Raw genomic sequence first — 24338 nt, forward strand, 5'->3', positions numbered from 1 at the left:
GTCTTGTTAATTTAAACTATAGGCTCTCCGGGAACAGTCACTGGTAACTTGCACATATTTGTACAACTCAGACCAAAATGGAGCTCAAATACAGAATGCAGCCTCTAGGCCAGGGGTGGGCACACTACGATCTGTGGCCTGCATCTGGCCCAATGGAATTTTTAATCCAGCCTTTAGGATTGTAAATCCGACAGCAGAGTGGGGCTAACATTGCTGCAGCCCCTGGGAAGTGGGAGCAGAGGGCTCAGCACACTCTCCCCATGGGCAGACACTGTCCCATTGGATAGGAATGGGGAGTCATGGCCTATGGAAATTGTGGAGGCAGACCCTACAGGTGTGGGCAATGTGTGGAACTGCTTGCTTACCCCCATCCCCGCCCTTAGGGGCCTCTGCTGGACGTGCTGGCCACTTCATGGAGCAGTACAAGGCCAGGGCAATGGTGGATCCTGCCATAGCCCCACCACACCTCTGACCAGGAGCTACCCAAGGCAAGTGGCACCCAGCCTGAACCTGCAACCTGAACCTGTCCTGCACCCTAACCCCAGCCCTGACCCCCTTCCCATACCCAACTCCCTGCCCCAGCCCCACATTCATGGTCTGCCATACAATTTCCCTAGCCACATGTGGCCAAAAAGTTTACCCACCCTTGTTCTGGGCACTTCTATAATGCAAATAATAACAACCAATAATCATGTAATTTCATTTGCCTTAGTCATAGGAAAGATTGGCAGTGAGCAGCTTCCTTTTCTCACATCAGACTGGAACCTGTGGCTGGAGTAGTGGGTGTGAGTAAGTCAGTGACTGCTGTTATTACTTCATCTCTTGTACTTTCTCCCCACTTCACTTTTTAGCTACCTTTCCATTTAGATTATCAAGTTTTTTCTTTTACATGCAGCTTGTTTTTTCACCCTATGCCACTCACTTTTTTCGAGCCAGAGACTGCAATGTATGTCACTATATTTGAAGACATGCCACGTGAATATGGCTGCATGCATGTCTGTCTGTCTGCCATCAAAACGTCTGTGTTCTCTAGGCCTGCCTGTAGCTACTACTACCATTATTAATGATCTAAAAGTCAACCCACCCAAGCCACGTGAGGTATATCTACATAGCAACGTAAGGTGAGTGGGATTTGAATCAGCAGTCCTATATCAGGGAACTCTGAGCATCTGTAATGCATTTTAACCTAGCTTCAAATCTAGGGCTCTAGCATCCACACTGCAGTGCACAGATATGAGTCAAAGTAATACTATTCCAGGATGCCAATCCCCTTGGGTTGACACTTCAGCACTGTAAATGGGAAAATTCTTGATACACATCAGCTACGTCTACACTGGCATGATTTTCCAAAAATGCTTTTAACGGAAAACTTTTCCATTAAAAGCATTTTTGGAAAAGCACGTCTAGATTGGCAGGATACTTTTCTGGAAAAGCACTTTTTGCGGAAAAGCATCCGTGGCCAATCAAGACGCGGTTTTCCACAAAAAGCCCCGATCGCCTTTTTCACGATCGGGGCTTTTTTGCGGAAAACAGTACTGTGCTGTCTACACTGGCCCTTTTGCCAGTCTTTCGGAAAAAGGCTTTTGCCCGAATGGGAGCAGCATAGTTTTTCTGGAAAAGCACTGATGATTTTACATGAGATCGTTAGTGCTTTTCCGGAAATTCAAGCGGCCAGTGTAGACAGCTGGCAAGTTTTTTCACAAAAGCAGATGATTTTGCGGAAAAACTTGCCAGTCTAGACACAGCCATCCTGTTTCCTAACTGTGAAAGTGGCAGATTAACACATAGACCCACAGGACCTGTTTCTAGGAATCCCAACCCATTTGGGGCTACCAGAAAAATCTCCCCATGGTGGAGGCACAGAGATTCTTTGGCCCCAAGGCTGCAATGCGAGGAGGGAGATGGGAAGGAGTGCATGGGGGCAGAGCCCTGGGGAAAAGGCAAAAAGGGGGCGGAGTATAAGGCATGGGGAGGGGACATGGTTCTGGTGCTTACTTGATCCAGCCCAGAGTCCCAGGAGATCTTAATCTGCCTCTGGCTATTGATGGAATACAAGTGCTCATAAGGAACAGAGGAATACATCAATGGCATTATTAGCTCCTTTGCTGGCTGTCTCAGTAAAATGGCTACAGTGTGAGGAGGAGGCTTTCTGAGAATGGAGCTTTGCACCTCTAGGCCAAGTCACATAAGTAGGAAAATGCCCGTGTGTCCAAATTCTGAGGATAATCAGGACATCAGTCTCCATTTTAAACTAGAGGCTGAGGAGTTGGAGTGCCCTCCCCTGCCCTTCTGGCAGCAGCACTGATGTTGTCAGAGTTAATTCCCTGTGCAGATACAAAGTTTTGTAGCCAGAAGCCATGACTTCACTGGGCTTTGGATCAGGCATAGTCACTTCTGTTTAATTCTGGAGAAGTATTGATTTAAATAGGCCCATCACTTTTAACCCCCCACTATTCTGTTATGAAGTCTGAGTAAAATAAAAAGATACACACTTCTTTACACCGCTGTTTTAGCTAATCACCTACGTCAGGGCTCTGTTGAAATATAAAGACCACAGCAGAATAGATGTAATTGGTGTGCTTTTGAAAATGGAGATGCTATAAATAGCCGAACAAAGCTGGAAGGGAAATCGGACTATTTCTTAGTGCTCCTCCAGCTGCACAGAATATTAATTAGCTTGGATGAAGCAAAATGATTTTTTTCAGTTCAATAACTGCAGCATTTTTTCTTAATGTTCTTCTGTTTAAAAGTTGCTCTCTGTCTTGTCACTAATTCTGACTTTACTGGCAATAATTCAGAACCTAGATTTTCTCTCAGAAGAAGGCTTTCCTTTTTATAGGAATGAGGCATGATTCAGTTGTCCCAAATGGGAAGTTCTTTTGTCTCTTGGTTTGATCATGTCTTGCACAGAGCTCAGCATATTTCAGTGAATAAGTATAACTAGGAACCGATGGCCTTCCCCTACGTTCTGGTTCAAGAATGCATTGAAAGGAACTCCTCTGTGTTGCAAGAGACTGATGTATTGCACTGAACACTCTGGGGCACTCCTAGAACAGTAAATCCTTGTGCTCATCATGAACATGAATCACTTTTAGCATGCAAAGCTGTTACTTTACCTTTTAGACATTTGTAGAGTCAAAAGTCAGGCCCTTCAAAATATGTGTTTGGTTTAAAAATCATTAGATTTTAAAAATAATACATTGGAAATCCGGGGGGGGGGGGGGGAGTGAGTTGTGGTTTTTTTGGAGCTTTTAAAGGAGTCACATTTTCAAGCTTTTCTCCACAAACCCGAGATCTAGAAAGCTTATTGTGTTAAACAAAAGCTGGATTTCTCCCACAATCATGTGAGGCCAGGAGCTGTGACTTTAAGGAAAATGCCAAATGTCAAAAAACTTACAATAAAATAATGAGAGTTGACAATGTGTTTGTGTTTCTGTTTAGGATTTGATTCCATTCCCAGTGACGTTTATGGAATTTGTTCCTTTGGCTTGAGGGAGAGCAAGGTCGGGTCTTTATTGAATCTCTAGCTTTGTGAAAGGTCTATTAGGTTGCCTGAAAAGCTAAATATACGATACGGCTCTGTATTTGTGGTCTTTTTACTTCATATGGTTCATGAAGAAAGCTACAGGTTTTGGGGTTTGAAGGATTTTCTGTCCCTAATTTTTGTTTTACATTAGAAAATATCAGTAAAGTCACGTGCAGTCTTCTCTGTTTTTTGCTGACAGTCTTCTTGGAGGACTCAGAGATGTGTACAGTGTCCTTTTGTAGTTATTTCTTGCAGAGAGAGAGATGAAATCCTCACCATGAGCTTTTCTCCTAAGTGTTAGCAAAAACCAAAATGTGAGTGTTTTAATCAGTTTAAATAAAAATTACTTCTCTTAATTCCTCTGCCCTTCATTACATAACAATTTATGCCATGTTAATGCAACATCATGCCAGGTTTATCTCACCCACATCATTCTCTCACCCTTAGTGAGGGGAAATCTAGGCTACTGAGTGGGCCGCATGAGTAGCCTTCCTTCATCTCTGTGAATTTTTGTTTCACTCCCGCGTGACCTGTCCATGACTTCTACTAAAAATACCCATAACTAAATCTTACTGATAACTACTCTCTGGGAATGGTTTTCTAACCAGTTATACATCCATGTTGTAGTATCTCCATCAAGGTTGTATTTCCCTCCTTTATGTTTGAGAAGATCATGTGAGATAATATCAAAGCCTTACTAAAATCAAGATATACCACATCTACCACTCCCCCCCCTCCACAAAGCTTCTTATCTTGTCAAAGAAAGCAATTAGGGTTGGTTGAAACCGTTTGTTCTTGACAAACTCGTGCTGACTGTTATTTATCACCTTGCTATTTTCTGTATGTTTGCAAATGGTTTGCTTAATAAGACTGGCCTCCTCTCCTTCAGAGACGAAGAAGGGCTACTTACGTTGCCCACTGACTAGCTGAGGCTGCCCCTCACTAAAGGTGAGGGAATGATGTGGGGGAGATAAGTCTGGCATGATGTTGCATTAACATGGGATAAATTGTCATTGTAAATAGGGGCATGGCCTCCCTCTCAGATTGACTGTGAGGAGCCCCTGCCCAGACCCTGGTGGACAAAGCCAGGACACCTGCACTCCACCTGCTCTGCCAGAAGCAGAGGGGTGGGACAGGAAGTATGAAAGGCTAGTCCTGCAGCTTTGTTGAAATGGAGCCACCAGAAGACAGAGGCACCTTCTGCCCACTGCTACATCCAGAGCCCAAAGGGGATCACGGCAGTGCTAAGGATTTGCGGGTACTGTCTGAGCTGCCTCCCATCAGAGATGCTGGGGCGCTTCTGTGACTGCCATTAGCAGTTTATTCCAGAGAGAGATGGAGGACTGAATTTTGAGATTTTGATTGGACAAGTGCTATATAAGTGGTAAGAACAAGCACATGTTATAAGTGTGTATGTTGTGGGGGAGGGGATTTGAAGTGAATAAGAGCTGCATGAATATAACTGACTAGATAATCAAGTTCCAGACTTGTGCTGGGCCAGAGCCAAAACATGGATATGAACATGGATCTAGATCTGAACTTTGCAATTCTGTCATGGGTTGAACCAAAACACTGTGTCTGAATTTCCCTTCAAAATATAGGATTTGGAGCCAGGTCTCAGCCATATCTCTACAGCAGTGATGGGTGACCTGCAGCCCATTGAGGTTTTATGTGTGGGCCACAAGGCATTTTGTTTACTGTTGCCCATGCACAAGGTTGCTAGATTCTGTTGGTTTTTGTTCCGTTTTTTTCCTACCGATATTACAGAAGTGACAAGCACTTAAAGCAAGGGCACATGAAGTGAGGTGCGTGCTGATTGCACACAACAGTGACTGTGAGAGCCATGTGCACAATCTGCATCCAATCAAATCACTGCTATAGTTTAATCAGCACATCCTGCAAATTATAGGTACACAAGTGCAGTTAGCAAGACTGCCCTATCCCGGGAGACTGTCTTGGTCAGGGCTGCATTATGACTTTCGTGGGCCCTAGGTACTTTTGCCTTCGTGGGCCCCTCCCACCATAATAATATCAATATTAAAAATTATTTTTTATATAACTTTAAATACTTCAACATTTTTTTTTTCCTGTTTTAGGCAAAATTTAATAGATTTTCGTGGGCCCTAAAAGTTTCATTTTTTTCTGATGTGAGAAAAAAATTAAAACATTTTCTTCGACCCTAAAAGTTTCATTTTTTTTCTTCTGATTTTAAAAGAAATTAAAACATTTTCGTGGGCCCCTAAAAGTATCGTGGGCCTTAGGCACTGTGCCTACTGTGCCTAATGGGTAAGTCGGCCCTGGTCTTGGTTACAACAATCTTGCTGCCCACTGAGATGAAGGAGGGCCACTTGTGCAGCCCCTTGCTAGCCTAGGTTGCCCCTCTCTGCTCTACAGACTGCAATCTTTTAAAAATCTGGCAGAAACAAAAATTCAGATACTGAAGTCTGGCTCTTGGACATGACACTTTGGCCATTTAACTTCAGCAGGTGTCTAAGAAACTCAGAAGAATACACAAAACATTTATTTTAAACACTTTCATTTGTTAGATGTTTAAATATTTAAGAGTAGCATTCATTTTTAAACAGTAACGGTTTTAAATAATGTACAGTGTTCAGAAAGTGCCTCTCTTTCAGGAAGTCATTTTCATACATTGAAAACTAGTGTCCTAAACAGTGCCATGTGAAATTTGTGCAGGGCTGCATATATAAAATATGCCTTGATGCTGTGTTGTCTTGGTAGAATATTACTTAAGGATTGTGTGTTTTACTCCATTTGAAGAAGAGAGTTCACAAGGGCATATGAGAACCCCTTTGAAAGTTAATAGTGAACTCTGGAGCAATGCCACTGTGTGTTGGGACCTAGCCTTAAGGAAGTCTGGCAACTCTACCATGTTTCCCTGCTGGGGAAAAACTTTCAGGGAGCTAAACATTCAGTAGAAAATTCCACAAGTTGATACTTACTGTACCAGCTGCTACTGTCAGTCGTACAGATATAAAAGTGGAGTGACATTGATGGAGTTGAGTCTGGACTGACACTAATGTAAACTGAGAGCAGAATTCAACCCACTGAGATTCTGCCCTCAAAAAAGGAAAAGATCTAGTGATAATAGTGGAAGGGGCTAAGGCCTGTAAACCGTGGCCTGTAAACTTAGGTGTAATTGTGAAGAGGCTTGCACAGGGGATGTCAAGGGAAAGGAAGGACAAACCTGCAGATCCTTTTGGAGAGTGTCCCCCTCTCTACTCCTAGGCGCAAGCAGTAACTACAAAGTTGGTTTCCATTTGGCAAAAGCCAGTTAGTCCGGAGAGCATGCTCCATGTGTAGCTGCCCTTGGGCTTTGCCCCAACTCATTCCCTCAAAAGCTGCAGAGCTGGAATGGCGAGGGTTGTGTTTTACCATGAAGACAGGAAGACTAACAATGGAGTTACTGCTTTCTAATTGCCTACCCCATTTTGCTCCCCCTTGTACCTCCTAACGAAGGGGAAAATGCACAACACTAGTGGGATCAAGAGAATTTGTGGGAAGAAGGTTTACTTTCTTAGTAGTTATGGAAACCCCATTCCCTTCACAGAAGGATCAAGCAAATTTAGAACACTTACAAATATTCACCTTAAAAATGAGGCAGCTATGGCTCTGTCATATTGAAAATAGACTATGTGTAACAGGTTAACTCTTTGAGCGTTAAAAATTATAATCTGTCATAGCTCCCAAGTGCTAATTTTTATAGACGGGAAATAAATGCAGAAAAATAATCACTTAATAATGTTTACTGTAAAGCCCCTCCACCGGTAGATGGTGCTATATCCTTATCTTAGCATTAACTTGTGGCTCTGATCTGGGGAGTTACCGGGAGGTTTAGCCTTGTATGCTCTGGAGTTGGTATTTGCAGAGTCTCAATAAACCTCTGTGACTCTACAAGCATAATACTACAGCTAATGGCTATTGTTCTCCATGAATGAGTGGACTGATGAGAAAGCGGCCCAGCAGTACCTAGCAGTGTGCTTGGATGGTGATGCCAAAGCAGTACTTCCCAATGCAGGTTGTGGGTCTTTATAGACAGTTATGCAAACACTGATATAACGGCTCTGAGAGAGATTGGCCCTCTGGAAATACCAGAAGGAATGGAGAGGCAGGAATGGGAATCTCTGGATAGTTACTTTTGTTTATAGAGGACAATGTTTGATAGGGCTGTCCCTTTGCTAACCCATCCAAAAGAGGGCTTGAGTGAAGCAGAACATTCTGTGCCATATCTGGAAGTGGCAATGCAGAGAGGGCATGACATGGGTGAACCCTGAAAAATGAAAAACTAATTTTATAAATGGTTTAGCAGGGGAACTTCAGAAGCTGCTGGGGAAGGAGGATAACATCCTGGATAAACCTGTAAATCAGATTACACACAGAACTAGAATTTGGGGTTTCTTTAAAAGTATCAGCTGTTAATTCCCAAGTTCAGAGTAGCTTCTTTAACAGATGCAGCACTTCAATACAGGAATTCTAGGGAAGAGGCTAAAAAGCTGGAGGAGGCCCAAGTGGCAAACTATTCTCTGGCATCCCATGAGTCAGAAGGCTGCCTCTTCATCAGTCAGGCACGGCTGTCCCGATGAGCTCCTGACAGGTCCTTTACTCCATCAATTATGATAAACTTTCGGCTGCGAGCATGTGGGCATTTGCTCCCCTGTCTAATCTGTTAACCATGAGCAATTAGTTAAAATGACAGACTCCTGAGAGCGCCCACAGAGACCACAGATCAGATAAGGATCAAAAGTACCTGAGTTTATTGCCAAGCGACCTACAATAATAGTTGTCAGCAAACAGACTTGCTGCTGCACCACTATACCTGGGTAAGCCATGACAATGGACCAACACCCAACTACAGGCTCTGGATTTTAGTGTGTCCCTCCCGCCCCCACAGACAGTCGATCACCCTTTGGGGTGCACTTTTATACACAGGTACAAACAAGTTACACATCACTCCTGATGTATCAGGTTGCCACCCTCAGTTAGCTAGTTAGCGCCACTGACCTCACACAAGGGGGTTCACTTACTAACCATCATGCTGTCAATTTAGACCCTGTCCTTAAACTGGATCAGTATGTATGCTATTTATATGTGTATGGGGGGTGTTAGTACCAGGATCTTTGTTAAGGAGGTGTTCTGTAACAACCCCTCTGGAATGTGCTTACAGCCTGTGCCTAATACTTCTTTGGTATCAGCTCTGTTCTTGCCAATTTCTGTGAGCAGGGCCTGCCTCTTGCTCACAGCTTAATTTTGCTTTATATTAGCAAAGACTTCACCATTGCTGTCTAGGCCTCATACTCAACCTGTGACACGTGGGCTTGTTTCAGACCCTCATCTTACTACACCCTAATTTATATTAGCCCCTCCTCCCCTGCCCTGGCCCAGATTGAGCTCTCACCTCAGGGCGGAGAGATGGAGCCATGGCGGAAGGAGCAGAATGGGGGAGGGGCTCAGTGCGCCAGTCAGGGAAGAGAATTCCACCCTGACTGAAATCTCAGCGTGCCTTCCCATCTCCCACCCCGCACCCTAGCCCGGCTTGGGGGGTGAGCTGAGAGCAGTGAGTAGCTAGCCTCTCCAAGGGGAAGCTTCATTTGAAGGGGCACAATTATTCTAAAGGTGCTTACTATAGACAGACTTTTGGCTGCAGCCAGAACAAAGGAGGTCACTGTGCACAGAGATTTGTTTAAACCAATCAACTTAGACTAACGCTTGACTCTTTCACCTCTTCTCCCCACCCCTACGCTCTTTAAGTAGTGCTTCGTGCTGCAGGTTCTCCCATTGATTTCAATGGGACTGCTAGTGGAGCAAGGCACTTCTCAACACAAGATAAGGTGGCAGAATCAAGGCAAATACTGTTCAAATTAGAAGTCACTGCTAGCCTGTCTTTGGGTCTGAGCATGAATGTCCAGACTTCGCTGCAGCATAGGCCCTTTCATAAAGCACAACCTAGACGTGCACAGCAGATGGGAGAAATAAAAAGCAGTTGAGAGCAGATGTGCCCCTGAGATGCCCAGCAGGTTATCCTTTCATAAACATAAACTTGCTTCTAATTTTGACATTTCAGTGTTAATTTCAAAGAGAGCTATGCAGGTCAGGACACAGAGGGTGAAATCTGTGGGATGCCAGGAAGCAAAAAGGAGTCTGAAAAGGAGAATTCCATCCAGGCAAGCAACCATCTGAGTCCCTGTTGCTACTTTCATTTTTAACTATGATTAAGGAAATGCTTTAATGGAACTAAAAATAAGAGGCAAGTGAGGTTGTGTGTGTGTGTGTGTGTGTGTGTGTGTGTGTGTGTGTGTGTGTGTGTGTGTGTAAGAAAAACTGAATAACCCTAAGCCAGGGTGTAGGTACATAGAGTTTGTATTATGCAGCAAAACAGGATGCTTCTCAGAGAAACAGAAGAAGACTAGAGCTTTAAGATGTAAAGCTGTCAATTGCAGCCATGACTACACTACAGGGTGTTGGTGCTGCGAATGCCCATCAGGTTTGTAAATCAGCCCATGGCCCTGAGGGCAGAAGAGTCCAAAAGCTGTCATTGCTGCATTTGCAAAACTCACCATGGTGACACCCTACATCCAGACACCGTGCATCATTGCAATGATAGTGGAGACAAACAGCTGTGGCATTTGATCTGCTGCAACCTTACACTACCACTCCAGTTACTTGAGGTGCTGAGAGCTAGTCTTGAACATTCTTGGAGACACGAAGGATTGATTTCCTATTCCCATATGGGAGGGGACATGCAGGAGAGGGGCTCCCATTAGGGGAACTTCTGGAAATTTGCAGGAGTAGGGTTATAGGATGCCTTCTCCCCCAATGCAAGGCCTGAAAAGGTAGAGCACTAGTCCTGCATACCTCAGAAAGTGCACAGGAATTGACTTCTGCAAGTCAGCAAGAAGGAAGTATACCAGAGGACATGGAGAAGGCATGTCAGGGCTAGCGTACCAAACAGCATGTAGAGTAGAACAGAGGAGAAGACTTCCTTCAGTCCCCATGAAACTCCCGAGAGCTTAGCACCATTCACAGGTCAAGTGCCTTAAATTGAGAATGTGGATTGGGGCAGTGCACACTACTGGCTTCGGGCTTAGGCCCGGAAGGGTGTCTTCAGGGTAGACATAGCTCAGGCTCTTACTCAGATATTGTCTTTAACCACCCTCTTCTCCACACACACAACTTTTCAGATGAGGTACTTTCAAGCCAGGCTAGCGGGCCTGGTTGAGGATATATAGTGGAGCCCAAACTCCATGTTCAGTAAGGTTGGTGACCATCCCGGTTTGCAATGAGGGTACAGTCTAAACCACTTGAGTTCTGGAAGTCTTCCTGTGCCCCACACTTCCTCCCTCCCCATGTGCATAGCAGAATGGACAGGTTCTTCCACAATTCACTGGGAAAGAATCACAGAGCTGGTCACTTGATATCAGTCCAAAAAAACCATGGGATATGTCCCTTCCCACAGTCCTCGTGACACATGTGATGCAGTGCAGCGTCAATGAGGATGCAGTCACTCAGGTGGGCCTTTGCAATGTTGCTCACTTATAAGACTGGGAAGAGGGGGAGCACGGGATCTCTGTCTTGTGGTGAGGTAAGGGCTTCTACCCAGCAGGAAGTGGGGGGGAGGTCTTGGGGCTTCAGCACTGTGGGGAACACCTGCTGGGACTCGGAGCCTCAGCTGGGGTGGGGCTGAAGCCCCAAGCCTTGGCAGATGCCTCCCGAGCCTCAAGTTTGTTGTATGCAGCTTGTAGGGCCATTAAGTTTGGCCACCCCTGGTCAGGGCTGCCAACAGAATTGCTGGACCCTGGGGCAAGGTGAAGGGGCCCCAGCACTGGGACCCTGAAAGGCAAGGTGCCTTGGGCAAAAGGGACAGGGCTGAGGGCTGGCCTCCCACAGCCAGTCCTTTGGTGCTGCCTGGCCTACATTGCCCAGTACTTTGGTGACAATTTAAAGGGCCTGGAGCTCTGTCTGCTACTGATGCCGCAGTAACAGCAGCAGATGGTGGCCCTGGACCCTTTTAAATTGCTGGAACCTATGGCAGCTGCTCCTTTTGCCCCTTCTGTCGGCGGCCCTGCCGCTGGTATAGAACACATTAGGCCCAGAAGCATTTGCAAGTATAGGCCCCAAGTGTTATGGTGTAGCAAAATGAAAGCACATGTGATGTGACGCCCTCAATGCTGATATGCTTGCCACAAGCAATCTGAGATTTTGAGTGAATGTACTAAAACATCATAGAAGATGAGAGTTGGAAGAGACCTCAGGAGGTCCTCTAGTCCAACTCCCTGCTCAAAGCAGGACCAACCCCAACTAAATCATCCCAGCCAAGATTTTGTGAAGGCGAGACTTAAAAAACCTCCAGGGATGGAGATTCCACCACCTCCCTAGGGAACCCATTCCAGTGCTTCACCACCTTCCTAGTGAAATAGTTTTTCCTAATATCCAACCTAGACCTCCCGCACTGCAACTTGTTTTGTCATCTGCTGCCACTGAGAATAGTCTGGTTCTATCTTCTTTGAAACCCCCTTTCAGGTACAGGTTGAAACTCTGCACTCTACTACAGAGAATTTGCTGGACCATGGGAGGTGAACTTTGTCTAACAGAATTGCTAACTCTTCCTCTGCTCACTGGGCTCTGAGAAGGCATTTAGGAGTAAATTAGAGCTCATTAAAAGCACAGAACACTGAAAGCCAGGACTGATGGCTGTAAACAAACTTTATGGGACTGTGGCAATTTTGGCCACACCCATGATAAGTGGACATCTGGCTAACTAAACGCCTGTTGGACTACAGATTTTGCCAGATCAGAGTGTGCCAGACTAGAGAGGGTCAACCTGTAGTTGAAGGCTGTTATCAAATCCCCTTCTCATTCTTCTCTTCTAAAGACAAAATAAGCCCAACTCCCTCATACTCGCCTCACAAGTCAAGTGCTTCAGCCCTCTTGCCCTAGCAAGTCAGTGGCAGGACTGGGATAGAGTTCAGAAGTTTTGGCTCCCAGTTCAACTCCTCTATTTACAAATGCTATCACAAATATAAGGTTAAAACTCATCAATGTGAGTACAAATGAGAATTTACAAAGCGCAAACTAAATCTCTGTCTAGACTTAGGCTTAAAGCCTCCTGAAAATGTAAACTATAAATCTCAGAGGCAAACAGAGAATATTGCCAAATAAGGAGATGTGTTGCCCAGTTTAGAAAGCCATTAGGAACTCTGTCCTGCTAGGGGTTCATAGTGCACACAGATTATGGGGAGCAGCAGCTCTGGGCCCTTGTTACTGAATGACTTTCTTTAGTTAGGGTTAGTTATATTACCAGATTAGCACATTTGAATTCAAAGTCCAAAGATTCTCTCTCAACTTCCGCCCAATCTTGAATGGCTCTGCATTGGTGCCTGAAGGCTGCCACTAATATATCAAGTGCTGGGTGGCCCAAGGAATTGTAATGGTGGCTGGGAGTGCTCTAATGCAAAGGAGTACTAGCCATATCACCTATGCTATTAGCTAGGAAGGACAGGTACTATAGGAAAGAAAGGGTGGTTAAGCCATAAGCCTAGGACTTGGGTGAGCTGAGTTCAATTCCTTGCTCCACTCTAGACTTTCTATGTTCCCTTGGGCAAGACACTTTGTCTCTCAGGGCCTCCGTTCCCCATGTGTGGAATGGGGACCCTACCTCCCAGGAGTGCTGTAAGGCTAATACATTACAGATGTTGAGGTGCTTGGTTCATCACCCTGCAGTTAAATATCCATGCCTGATTTGGGATTATGGGGCTATAAAATTGTAGTGCGGGCTTTCTGGCTTGGGCTGGAGCCAAAATTCAAGGACTCCATAAGAGAGACAGTCTCAGAGCCTGAACTCCAGATTGAATATCTACTCACAATTTTACAGCCCTGCAAGCCTGAGTCAGTTGACACAGGCCAGCTGCAGGTGTTTAATTGCAGTGTAGACATTATAGGGACCTCCATAAGTGCTGCAGACAGAATCTAGAGTCAACCTCCCAGGGTCCCATTATGGGAAAAAGATATAGGGTTGAATCCACAGGATGTATGTTTGTGTTGCTAGAACAAGGGAAGCTGCTTGTAACCCAAGTTTGGGGCCTATTGTATTAATTTAAGATGCAATAAAAGGCCCAAAGAGTCAAGGATATTAATGTGACCACGAAACTGTCAAATATGAAATAGTGCAATAGAAGGTTTGTGTTAGGTATATAGCGACCTTAGGCTGGCTTATAGATCATGAAAAATCCTTTTAAACTTTTATTAAAGATGCAGAAAAAGAAGGGAAAAGAGTTAAAGCATTTGAAATGCAAAGAGTTAAATAAGGCTTCTGTTTTAACAGCGTTCCTTGTTCCCTGCCCCTTTAACTGTGAAGAGTCTTTAGAAGGAACCTCCAGCCCCTTATTTGTGAGTAAAAACATAAGAATGGCCAAACTAGGTCAGAGCATGATCAGAGCTCAGTATCCTGTCTACTGACTGTGGCCAATGCCAGGGGCCCCAGAGGGAATGAACAGAAGAGGTGATCATCAAATGATCCATCCTCTGTCACCCATTCCCAGCCCTGACAAACAGAAGCAAGGGACACTACCCCTTGCCCATTCTGGATAATAGTCATTGATGGACCTAACCTCCATTAAATTATCTAGTTCTTTTTAAAACCCTGGTATAGTCTTGACCTTTACAACATCCTTTGGTAGGGAGTTCCATAGGTTTACTATGTGTTGTGAGAAGAAATACTTCCTTTTGTTTGTTTTAAACCTGCTGCCTATTAATTTCATTTGGTGACCTTTAGCTCTTGTGCTTTAGAACTTTTCCTTATTTACTTTCTTCACACCAGCAATGATTTTATATTCCTCCTTAGTCGTCTCTTTTACAAGCTGAAAAGTATCAGGCTTATTAATACCTCCTTATATGGCAGCTGTTCCATACCCTTTGTTACCCTTCTCTGAAACTTTTCTCATTGCAACATATCTTTTTTGAGGTAAGGCAACCACATCTGCACACAGTATTCAAGATGTGGGAGTACCATTGATTTATAAAGAGGCAATAAGATATTTTCCATCTTATAATGTAGCCTCTCTTAATGATTCCCAAAATTCTGTTTGCTGTTTTGACTGCAGCGCCACATTGAATTGATTTTTTCAGAGAACTATTCACAGTGATTTCTATGTGAATTTTGCCATGTCACTCATTACCGCTTTTTCCATATCATTTATGAATATGTTGAATAAGATTGGTCCCAGGACAGATTCAGCAAGGACCCCAGTAGTTACTTCTCTCCATTCTAGAAACTGTCTTTTAACCAGTTACCAAGCCATGAGAGGGCTTTCCCTCTTACCCCCATGACAGCTTACTTTTCTTAAGAGCCTTTGATAAGGGACCTTATCAAAGGCTTTCTGTAAATCTAAGTACACTATATCCACTGCAACCCTCTAGCCCACATGCTTATTGACCCCTCAAAGAATTCTAGTAGATTGGTGAGGCGTGATTTCCATTTGCAGCAACAATGTTGACTCTTCACTAACAAATTGGCTAAGTCTAGACTGGCATGATTTTCCGCAAATGCTTTTAACAGAAACGTTTTTCCATTGGCACGGACACTTTTCCGCAAAAGCACTTTTTGCTGAAAAGCGTCTGTGCCAATCTAGACGCGGTTTTGTGCGAGAGAGCCCCGATCGCCATTTTCACCATCGGGGCTTTTTTTGCGCAAAACAATACCGCATTGTCTACACTGGCCCTCTAGCGCAAAAGCATTTGCGCAAGAGGGCTTTTGCCCGAACGGGAGCAGCATAGTATTTCCGCAAGAACACTGACAATCTTACATGAGATCATCAGTGTTCTTGCAGAAATTCAAGTGGCCAGTCTAGATGCAGCCATTATGTTCATCTAACAATTCTGTATCTAACAATTCTGCTCTTTACCATAGTTTCAACCAACTTCCCCAATCCTGAAGTTAGACTTACCGGCCTATATTAGCCAAGATCACCTCTAGAGCCCTTTTTTAAAACTGGCATCACATTAGCTATCCTCCAGCCATTTGGTACAGAAACTGATTTAAAGGATCTTTTTAGAAGATATTAGGGAAGGTAACGCCTGTCCTTTTATGAGGAAAAAAAAAGTTAGTTAAATGGGTTGCGCTCTCATTGTTGCTGCCCAACCCCATTTCTTAGAAGGCAAAACAAGACACATTCAAAAGGGCAGAGAGAAGAGCAGCAGAGATAAAAAAGGCAGCTTCTACCTCTAATGTTGACTCTCACTTGGAACTTCACAGCTGGAAAAACACAAGCACAGAATCCAGTCTTATCAGCCACTCTAAGACTTGGCCAGCACATAGTATAAGCTTGCCCTTTACCCCCTCATTCCCTCCCGTAGTCAACTGTGTTGCCAGTGTAATCATTTTAGTACTCCCTTGCCCCTTAAAATTTTCATTTCAATTCCCATGGACAATTCTACCTTTTGGTCACACGCTTACAAGAGAAGCAACAAGGAGTCCTTTAACACCTTATAGACTAACAGATGTATTGGAGCATAAACTTTCATGGGCAAAGACCTACTTTGTCAGATCTGACGAAGTGGGTCATTGCCCACGAAAGCTTATGCTCTAATACATCTGTTAGTCTATAAGGTGCTACAGGACTCCTTGTCACTTTTGCAGATCCAGACTAATATGGCTACCCCTCTGATGCTTACAGGAGAGTTTCAAAACGTGTAGTCTTGGCCAGCTAAGCCAGACTTTTATTAGACAGAAGGCAAAAAGAGAGGGATGGGAAAGAAGAAATACAGAGAGAAAGAAAAGGTCACATTGGGGTTGGGGAGTGGAGATCAAGTCTCACATGAAAGGTAGTGTTTAGGGCAGAGGTCCCCAACCTTTTGGGGCTGTCGGGCGCCCGGGGGGCAGGGCCAGTCATGCGCCATGCACCGGGGGGGCTGTGTACAAGAATGGCTTGGTCCAGCCCTGATCACTTGGCGGGTGCACATAAATGCCCCGGAGGGCACCACGGTGCCCGCGGGCACCACGTTGGGGACCACTGGTTTAGAGTTTGGCCAGAGCTGCTGGAAGTAATTTCCTTTTCTCTGGATTGGTCTGGTCAGGACAGCTCACAGGATTAAGAAGGGGAAGGTCCATGGTCCCAGAAGACAGCAGGGGTGGCAGCCATGATGGTGTCTTTTCTTTCAGGCAGCCACTATCATGCTTGCTAGCTTTTTCTCTGCCAAAGTCTCTTTATGATGCCCCTAAAAGCAGAGGGATGCATTGGACACAATGAATAACTCTGTTGGAGGCACTCAGTTTAAAAAGCAGTTATAGGATATTGTGGAAGGACTTGACAGGTTAGTGACTGTGGAGACTGCAGTCATCGTCTCAGTGAAAAATCTGGATTCATCTAATGGACAACAAACCACTGGAGTCACATGAAGACAACATCAAAATGTGATTCATGGACGCTATGGAATCATTCTGTTTCTTATCTGATGTGACTGTTCCCAGATACAATGATTGCTGATTGAGCACAGAACAGGAAGGAGAGGCAGAAATATATTAGATGGAATGTAATTCTGAGCACTTTCCTTCTCTGTTAGCATTTAAAAACTGAAGTTTCAGATTTCTACCCCAAATCTGTGTTTATGAAGGTGACAGTATCACAGCCTATTGCATTAAATTGATGGCACCGTGTGGAAATAAAATCATTAAAGTTATCATTCAGAATTTTTGAAAGGTCTGCACTCCTGCCCAGCTAATTCGGTAACAATCCAACATGGGTTTTGGTGCACACAGAATGGATCAATTGAAAACAGGTTAGGTGCTAAAAAACTGACTGGTAAAAATGTATAATTATAGAAGGGCAGAAAAGAGCCGGAGAGCTAATTGGATAGCAGACTGGGGTTTCAATGATTGTATTTGACTTACAGAATTTCAAGCTTTTCATTTCAGACAATGTATGTGAGGAATAAACAAGTGTGTGGTGCGAATGACATACTATGTGTGTTGTTTCATAAAATCCTGGTCGGTATATTCAGTTCCCTTCCACTCTGCCTGTAGCAGCCCTCTTTAAGAGCCTGGAACCAGTCATTTCTGTTTAATTATCAGAGCTTGTTGGGAAAGGGTCAGTTGATACCTATAAGGAGCTGGGAGCACTCAGTTGAAGGAGGTTGGCTTCTGTGCCTGGCCCTGAAGCATAGCACAAGGTGCCGCATTAAAAGCTTATGGGGCCCTGCAGCCTGTGTTATCAGCAGTAGAGCTTTGCTCTGTGTTACTTTGTGAGGTTTTTAAGTATGAACTACTAGACTGTGTCACGAGGAAAGGGCCTGAAGCGATTGGGTGTGATGTTTAATCTTTCTTGGACTGGGGAAACACTAGCGATGCTACATTCCCTGTGGGTATTTTCAGAAAATGAAAGCTGCTAGGTTTTCTGGATTGGGGGAAATTGTCACAGCCCAAAGTGTTTATCACATTTGTTCAACACAGAAAGTGATTAGCTAACATTCTGAATTTTCATTTCTCTCATTATAGAAATGTGATCTGCCATTCTTTCCTTTCACCAGTTATAGTTTTCTTGTTACATTCCATCTGGCTATGTCATTCGACAAAAAAGAGACCAATTCAACCAACTGCTTTACAGAGTAACTGTTAAGTCATTCATCTCACATCTGATTGCCCCTGGTTCTCACACTAGAAATTTGTCAAGAACAAATCATATCAAACCAACTTAATAGCTTTCTTTTACAGGGTAACAAGCCTTGTGGATAGGAAGGAAGCTGTAGTGGTGGTATACCTTAACGGAGCGGTAGCTGTCGGGGGTAGCCAGCTACCAAAGGGCGATTGCAACCCACTTCTGCAGGGGGATGGCGGGCCGCCGGTGGGTGTCCTGGTGTTCCAGAGCAGGGGCAAGCCAGGCACACAGCTCCAGGAATGTGGCCTTCCACATCCAGAAGTTGCAAAGCCAGTGGTCATTGTCCCAGAGCTCTATGATGAGCCAGTCTCACCAGTCCGAACTCATCTCACGCCTTCAAATCCGCCTGTCCCCAAAAAAGTTTGGGGGCAAGGACAGAGCTCCTGCATCCTGGACAAAGGTCTCGAAGGTCTGATCCGGGTCCACATGGGGCAGGAGATTCATGACAGAGTCATGAAGATGCAGCAGAAGCTGCAGCGGCAGTGCGGGGCCATCGCCAAAAACACAGTGAAAAGCAGAAAAAGAAAAAACCCCAGAAAAGAAACTGCTGTGGTGTCCAAGAAAGCAGAGCAACCAGAGAAAGCACTGCGGCAGCTTTGCTTTCCTTCTAGGAGGTAGGCAAGCCAGAAGCAGGAGCAGAGCAACGGCTGTCCAGGGGGATCCCTTCAAGCACGCGTCTCTGCAAAGGGCATGCAGCAGCACCAGGAAGTAAAAGCTGCCCCCATGCCCTGCCAGAAGCAGTTCCCGGTGCCTTTTTTGTCAAAAGACCATCCAGCAGTCCGGATGCTCTTTTTCAAAAAAAAAGTGGATTGATTTTTCGATCCGTGTAATGTTCTTTTTCGAAAGAGGCTTTTTCGAAAGTATCTTTCAAAAAAGCCTCTTTTGAAAAAGGCGTGTAGTCTAGACGTAAGCTGAGGAGGATGTGAAACCAGTTTTCAAGTTCATAAAAGACTGTTCTCCTTAGCCTCTGAGGACAGGACAAGAAGCAATGAGCTTAAGTTTCAGCAAAGGCAGTTTAAATTGGACATTAGGAAAAACTTTGTCAGGGTAGCTACTCACTGGAATAAATTGCCTAGGCCTGATCTACACTACATGGGATGATGGAAGTAAGATTCTCAACTCCAGCTAAGTAAATTACATAGCTGGAGTTAACGTATCTTACTTCATGTTTCCACACCATCCACACAGTGAGAGGCCAATGGGATCAAATGGTCTCATCAGCTTTCCTTACTCCTTGTGAGAAGCAGGAGTATCAGCACTGACAGGGGCATCTTTTGAGTTCAATCTAATCTAATACACCCACTAAATTGAACCCTGGAAAATCAAACACAGCAGCGTTGATCTTCCATGTAGTGTAGATGTGCCCTTAGGGAGGTTGTGTAGTCTCTATCATCGGAGATTTTTAAGAGCAGATTAGACAGAACAGGGATGGTCTATATTTAGCACTGTGAGGAGGGCAGGGGACTGGACTAGATGACCTCTCAAGGTCCTTTCCAAGCCCGTGATTCTAAACGTATATGCAGAATATTTGGACTCCCAAATCCCTACAAACAGTCAGTACTCTTGTTTCACATAGGTTAATATTTTTACCAGATCCCCATAAAAGAACACCTTACAAATTCAATGCCACAGCACCATGACACAGCTAACAGAGTACACACTGAGAATGTCCTTACCAATCTATGGTTCACTGAAAAATTAAAAAACTTACACAACAAATAGACTAGTAGCACCTTAAAGAGTAACAAAATGGTGTTACTAGTCTATTTGCTGTTTTTTAAGTTTTTCCTGTTGCAGGCTAACTCAGCTACCCCTCTGAAGCTGTAAAATGAAAGCATTTATAAACTTGTGCATTCCATGCTGTAAATATACCAACCTCACATATATATATGATTTTCCTAGTTTTGTTGGACTAGCTCGTTCGAAGGAAAGAAGTCAATCAGCCTACAGCCATTTAAAAGAAAAAGACTTTAATGAAAACAACTGAAGGATGGAAGTAGAATCTTATTAATCATCACCACAGGCCTCATAGCTCAAAGTATATTTCTGGTTTGTTTTTTCTTGACTTGGGTTTGGGGATACAGTATTTTATGTCAGTATTGTCTAAAGGGTGGGACATGAAAGTTAGTGTAATATACAAACCTAAAGGTCCGTGGCCAAGGGTGGATTTACAATGAAACGTACTGTGCCCTGGCATGGCCCCCCTCTCCCCAAAGACACAGGGCCCCCAAGACCAGGCAGTCCAACACTGAGTTTGGGAAACCACCTCTCTCTGCCCTCATACGCAGAAGGTGGCAGCTCAGCAGGGGGCAGCCCCTCTGCTGAGAAGGCAGTGGGGGGAGCAGGGAGGAACGTTTGACAAGTTCAGCAATATTGACAACTGAAAGTACCTCTTTACAAAATATTACTTACAATGACTTAATTGATGATTTTGTAAAGAAAAAGTGTAGACAGAAAGCTAGCTGAATTTTTTTTTCAAATTGAATAAGTTTCTTCAGAGGAAGTTAACTTTTATTTTCCCATTCATGTGTCATCTGTACATTTTATTTTTACACATTTTTCATGTTGGCTTAATGCAAATACAAGTTTTCATCTAGACCAGAAGTTCTCAAACTGTGCTCCGAGAACTCCATTCAAAGTGGACTGAGGAAAGGTTATTTTTTTTATAAGCACTCTTATCCAAAGCACTTTACAATAGTAGCTAATGATACAAACAATATGTGGAAAGATCATGTCGTGGTCCACCAAAACCCTCAGCAATTTTCAAGTGGTCTCTGAAAAGAAAGTTAGGCTACAAAAACAATCAAAGTATCTCCCTTTGTTTTCATTTACTTCTTATTACTTATAATATAGGAGGAAGATGAAGAAAAAAGAATGGAAAGTGGGAGGGACAGGAAGAGTGAATGTTCTTTTTCTTGACTGGATCCCAGGGGGCCCACCAAAATGAAGCTGAACACAGGGCCCCACCAGCTCTAAATCCCTCAGAAAGCCATCAGTTTCTCATTGCAATGGTGCCAACTGGAGTCCTTTAGCTTCTCTGAACCCATATATCAGTTTTTGGCTTGATATGATCTACACGAGCTCTCAGTTTTATTATACGTGCAATTCAAAATCTTGCTTTTGATCTCTAAAGCCCTTTGGATTCTGGCTATCTGACAGACAACCTTTCTCTCTGTGGGCAATGGAAGGGCCACTTCTGTCAACAATCCTTAGTTATGTGTGGGACCAGAGACAGGGAGCTTGCAGTGATTTTGGAACTAGCTCCACAAGTGGGTTTAACAAGACAGCATCTGTTTACCTCAAGGGCACAATGTAGGACTCTTCAGTTTACTTTGACTTTTGTCTGGGTCAGGTTATATTTTTAGATAATGACAGAAGAATTTCTCTTGAAAATATTATATCATCATGTTGTTTTCTTTGCTAGGAGATGTGCAGTGATGGTGTATTCTATTAATTATCAAATGAAGTTGTGAAGGAAACGGAAGAAAACAGACTTCCACTGTGCTCTGCTGGGAGTTATGGAGAAAACCCTCAATCCTAAACTTTACTGAAACCATGTAACAAAACACATGATCCTGCCATGGAGCCCCACGCTATAGAACCAGTGGAAGTTGCCATGGAAGCGCCTTTGCCAACACAATGAGTGTGAAATCTGAGCTCACTGAAGTCATTGAGAGTTTTACTATTGATTTGAATCAGGCTAGGATTTCACCCAAAGAGCTGTATCCAAATCACAGGTCTCCTGTTAAATAATAAATAATGATAATAATTAATATTGGGCTCTTAAATAACACTTATTCTCCATTGAGCTCTATGCACACAGCTATAGCAGAAAGAAAAACTATCGACTCCCACAAATGCTGTTAAAAATGGGATTAATTTTTCCAGCCTTAATTTTCCTACCCACCTATCTCTGTACTTCCAAAAAATCTCAGCTCATGCTGTGTTTTGTATCTCTGCTAGTCTTAAGGAAGTCCCCAAGAGTATGAACTACTGAGCTGCACGTGGTACAGCCAATATTATTATAGGAGAAGCTCACAGCAACCCATTTAAAGTTGCCTAACCGTTCCCATTATAACTCACGTTTTTAGTTGCTTATGACTACTCAGGCAACTTTAATTCCAGCATTTCTTAACTTTTCAGTGCTTGACTTTGCATTCTTCACAATAGTCTTTTAATGCAGTTGTCGGGTATGAAATTATTATTGTAATACTGTCCAAATACTCTGCTCAAGATCAGCATACCAGGGTGCTTGTCACTGCACACCAATATATGAAGACTATGCTTTGAAGAAATTGCAATCTAAAAACAGAACCAATCCTCTGCTGATATAACTTATGAACTTTAATGAACATCAGTCTATCTATACTTAATTACACTGGCTGAGGATACAGCCTAGATGAAGTGTGATAGAAAAAGAATGAAACCTTTACTCTCCCCTTCCTTCAAGCTATTGTTAAAATGTTCATTCTTTTATGATATTAAGGCCCTGCCTGTTGTCCACTGACATGGAATAACACAATTGCTCTATCGACCTTCCCATCAGCACTCATTCCTGTCTGCCAGCAGAAACAAGAAAGGTTATTGTGACATCACAGAGGGAGGCTCCCAGGTCTGTCAAGATGCAGCCAATGGGGGCTGCTCACTGAAAGATTCTGATCCCCACTCCAAATGGTGACAGTGGCCTCTGTTCTTGTGTCTGCTCCTCGATGCAGGGTTGGGACGCTGTTACCAGGTTTCAGGAAAGAGAATGGTTGGAAGTTCAGCCAGCTCCCTCTCTCCTGTTGTGTTGTTGCACCTACTGTTGCAATATCATCTATTATGTTGAACAAAAAGCAAATACTGTAACATTTTGGCTCATCAGCATGGGAATCAGAGTCTAGGATCAGAGCCTTTCTAATTTGGGCAGAATAAGAGAAGAGAATGGGAATTTCACTTCTGGGTCTTACTTTCCCAAATTATGGAAAGCACAGACATTGGTTATACAAAGTATGGATATAAAAGGTTAACCAATAAGAATTAGGCTTCCTGTTAATCAGGTCAGCTTGCTGGCGGGAACTCAGTTCCGGCTACATTGGGTTAGGGGGCCCCCAGTGGTGTTGGACAGATGGGATCCCAGCCCTGGCCATGTTGGGCCAAGGGGAACCCAATTCTAGCCAGGCTGGGCTAGGCCAGTGAGACTGCAGCCCAAGCTGTGTCTGAGCAGCACCAACCCCAGCCGGACTGACCTGGCCAGTTGCAGCAACCTCAACCCAGGCTGTGCTCGGATGGCAGGACCCCAACCTTGGCCATGGCAGGCTGGGCAGGATGGCAGGATTCCACCCCTGGCCATGCCAGAGTGGCCTCTGGCCTGGCCTACCCTGGCTGAACAGCCAGCTGGAACAACCCCAACACTCCATGTTAGCCAGCCCTAGCCTCAGTGGGACCCCCTGCACTGGTCCACTGAAGGGCCCCAGCCCCTCCCTCCATTCCAGGACACCTGGTTAACTCGTTAAATTAAATAGTTTTAATAATTTAACTTTTTAAACTGTTATTTATATCCCTAATACAAGGTAATAAACTAATTTTTTTTAGTGACACGCTCAAACTATAAGGCTTGCTGTCTTGGGTATTTAAATGTACAGGTATATTTGATTTTGAAGAATATGAGTTCTGTGTATGGAATTGGTATAATGTAAACTTTATTCCTTGTTCTGTCCTGGTATGTTACAGAACAATTCTGTCACTTGTCCTATTTGTCTGATTCCTAGGAGAGCAGAAAAAAATAAATAAATAAAGCTAAATAAATCTTATGTGACATAGCAACACAGTGTAAGTCTAACATTACTTTGCTGCACTGGGTGGAGAGGATTCTCTTTGAAATGGGGCAGATATTGCTTATATGTTTATTTAAACCAGACATATGTTGCGCATATTATCACATCATTCTGGGTGATTCAGCTTCTGCTTTGTTATTGCCGTCTCAACATCACTGAATGGGAGTTATACTCTTAGCTTGCTGCTTATATATTGTGACTCACAAGAGTGCTGTTTTCCTGGTATTCTTCCACCATCAGCTCTAAAAATAGTCCCGTTAAGACATAAAGACTTAGCCAGGCAGCCAAATAATAGGAGTTTGTTTTGTTTTAATTTTATGGGACTGTAGAAAT

The 24338-nt window shown here is 43.9% G+C and overlaps 1 long non-coding RNA gene across 1 annotated transcript; it reads right to left on the bottom strand.

The window, feature by feature from the left end:
* Positions 1-3578: 3578 nt before the first annotated feature.
* On the bottom strand, positions 3579-23961 carry LOC142826981 (uncharacterized). Its single transcript, XR_012901294.2, has 2 exons — positions 22273-23961; positions 3579-3816 (listed from the first exon to the last, which is right to left on the bottom strand). It is a non-coding gene; the product is annotated as an uncharacterized LOC142826981 (long non-coding RNA).
* Between the last annotated feature and the right edge of the window lie 377 nt (positions 23962-24338).

The sequence above is a fragment of the Pelodiscus sinensis genome, chromosome 1, assembly GCF_052426305.1.
Source record: "Pelodiscus sinensis isolate ZL-2025 chromosome 1, ASM5242630v1, whole genome shotgun sequence".
Lineage (NCBI taxonomy): Eukaryota > Metazoa > Chordata > Testudines > Trionychidae > Pelodiscus > Pelodiscus sinensis.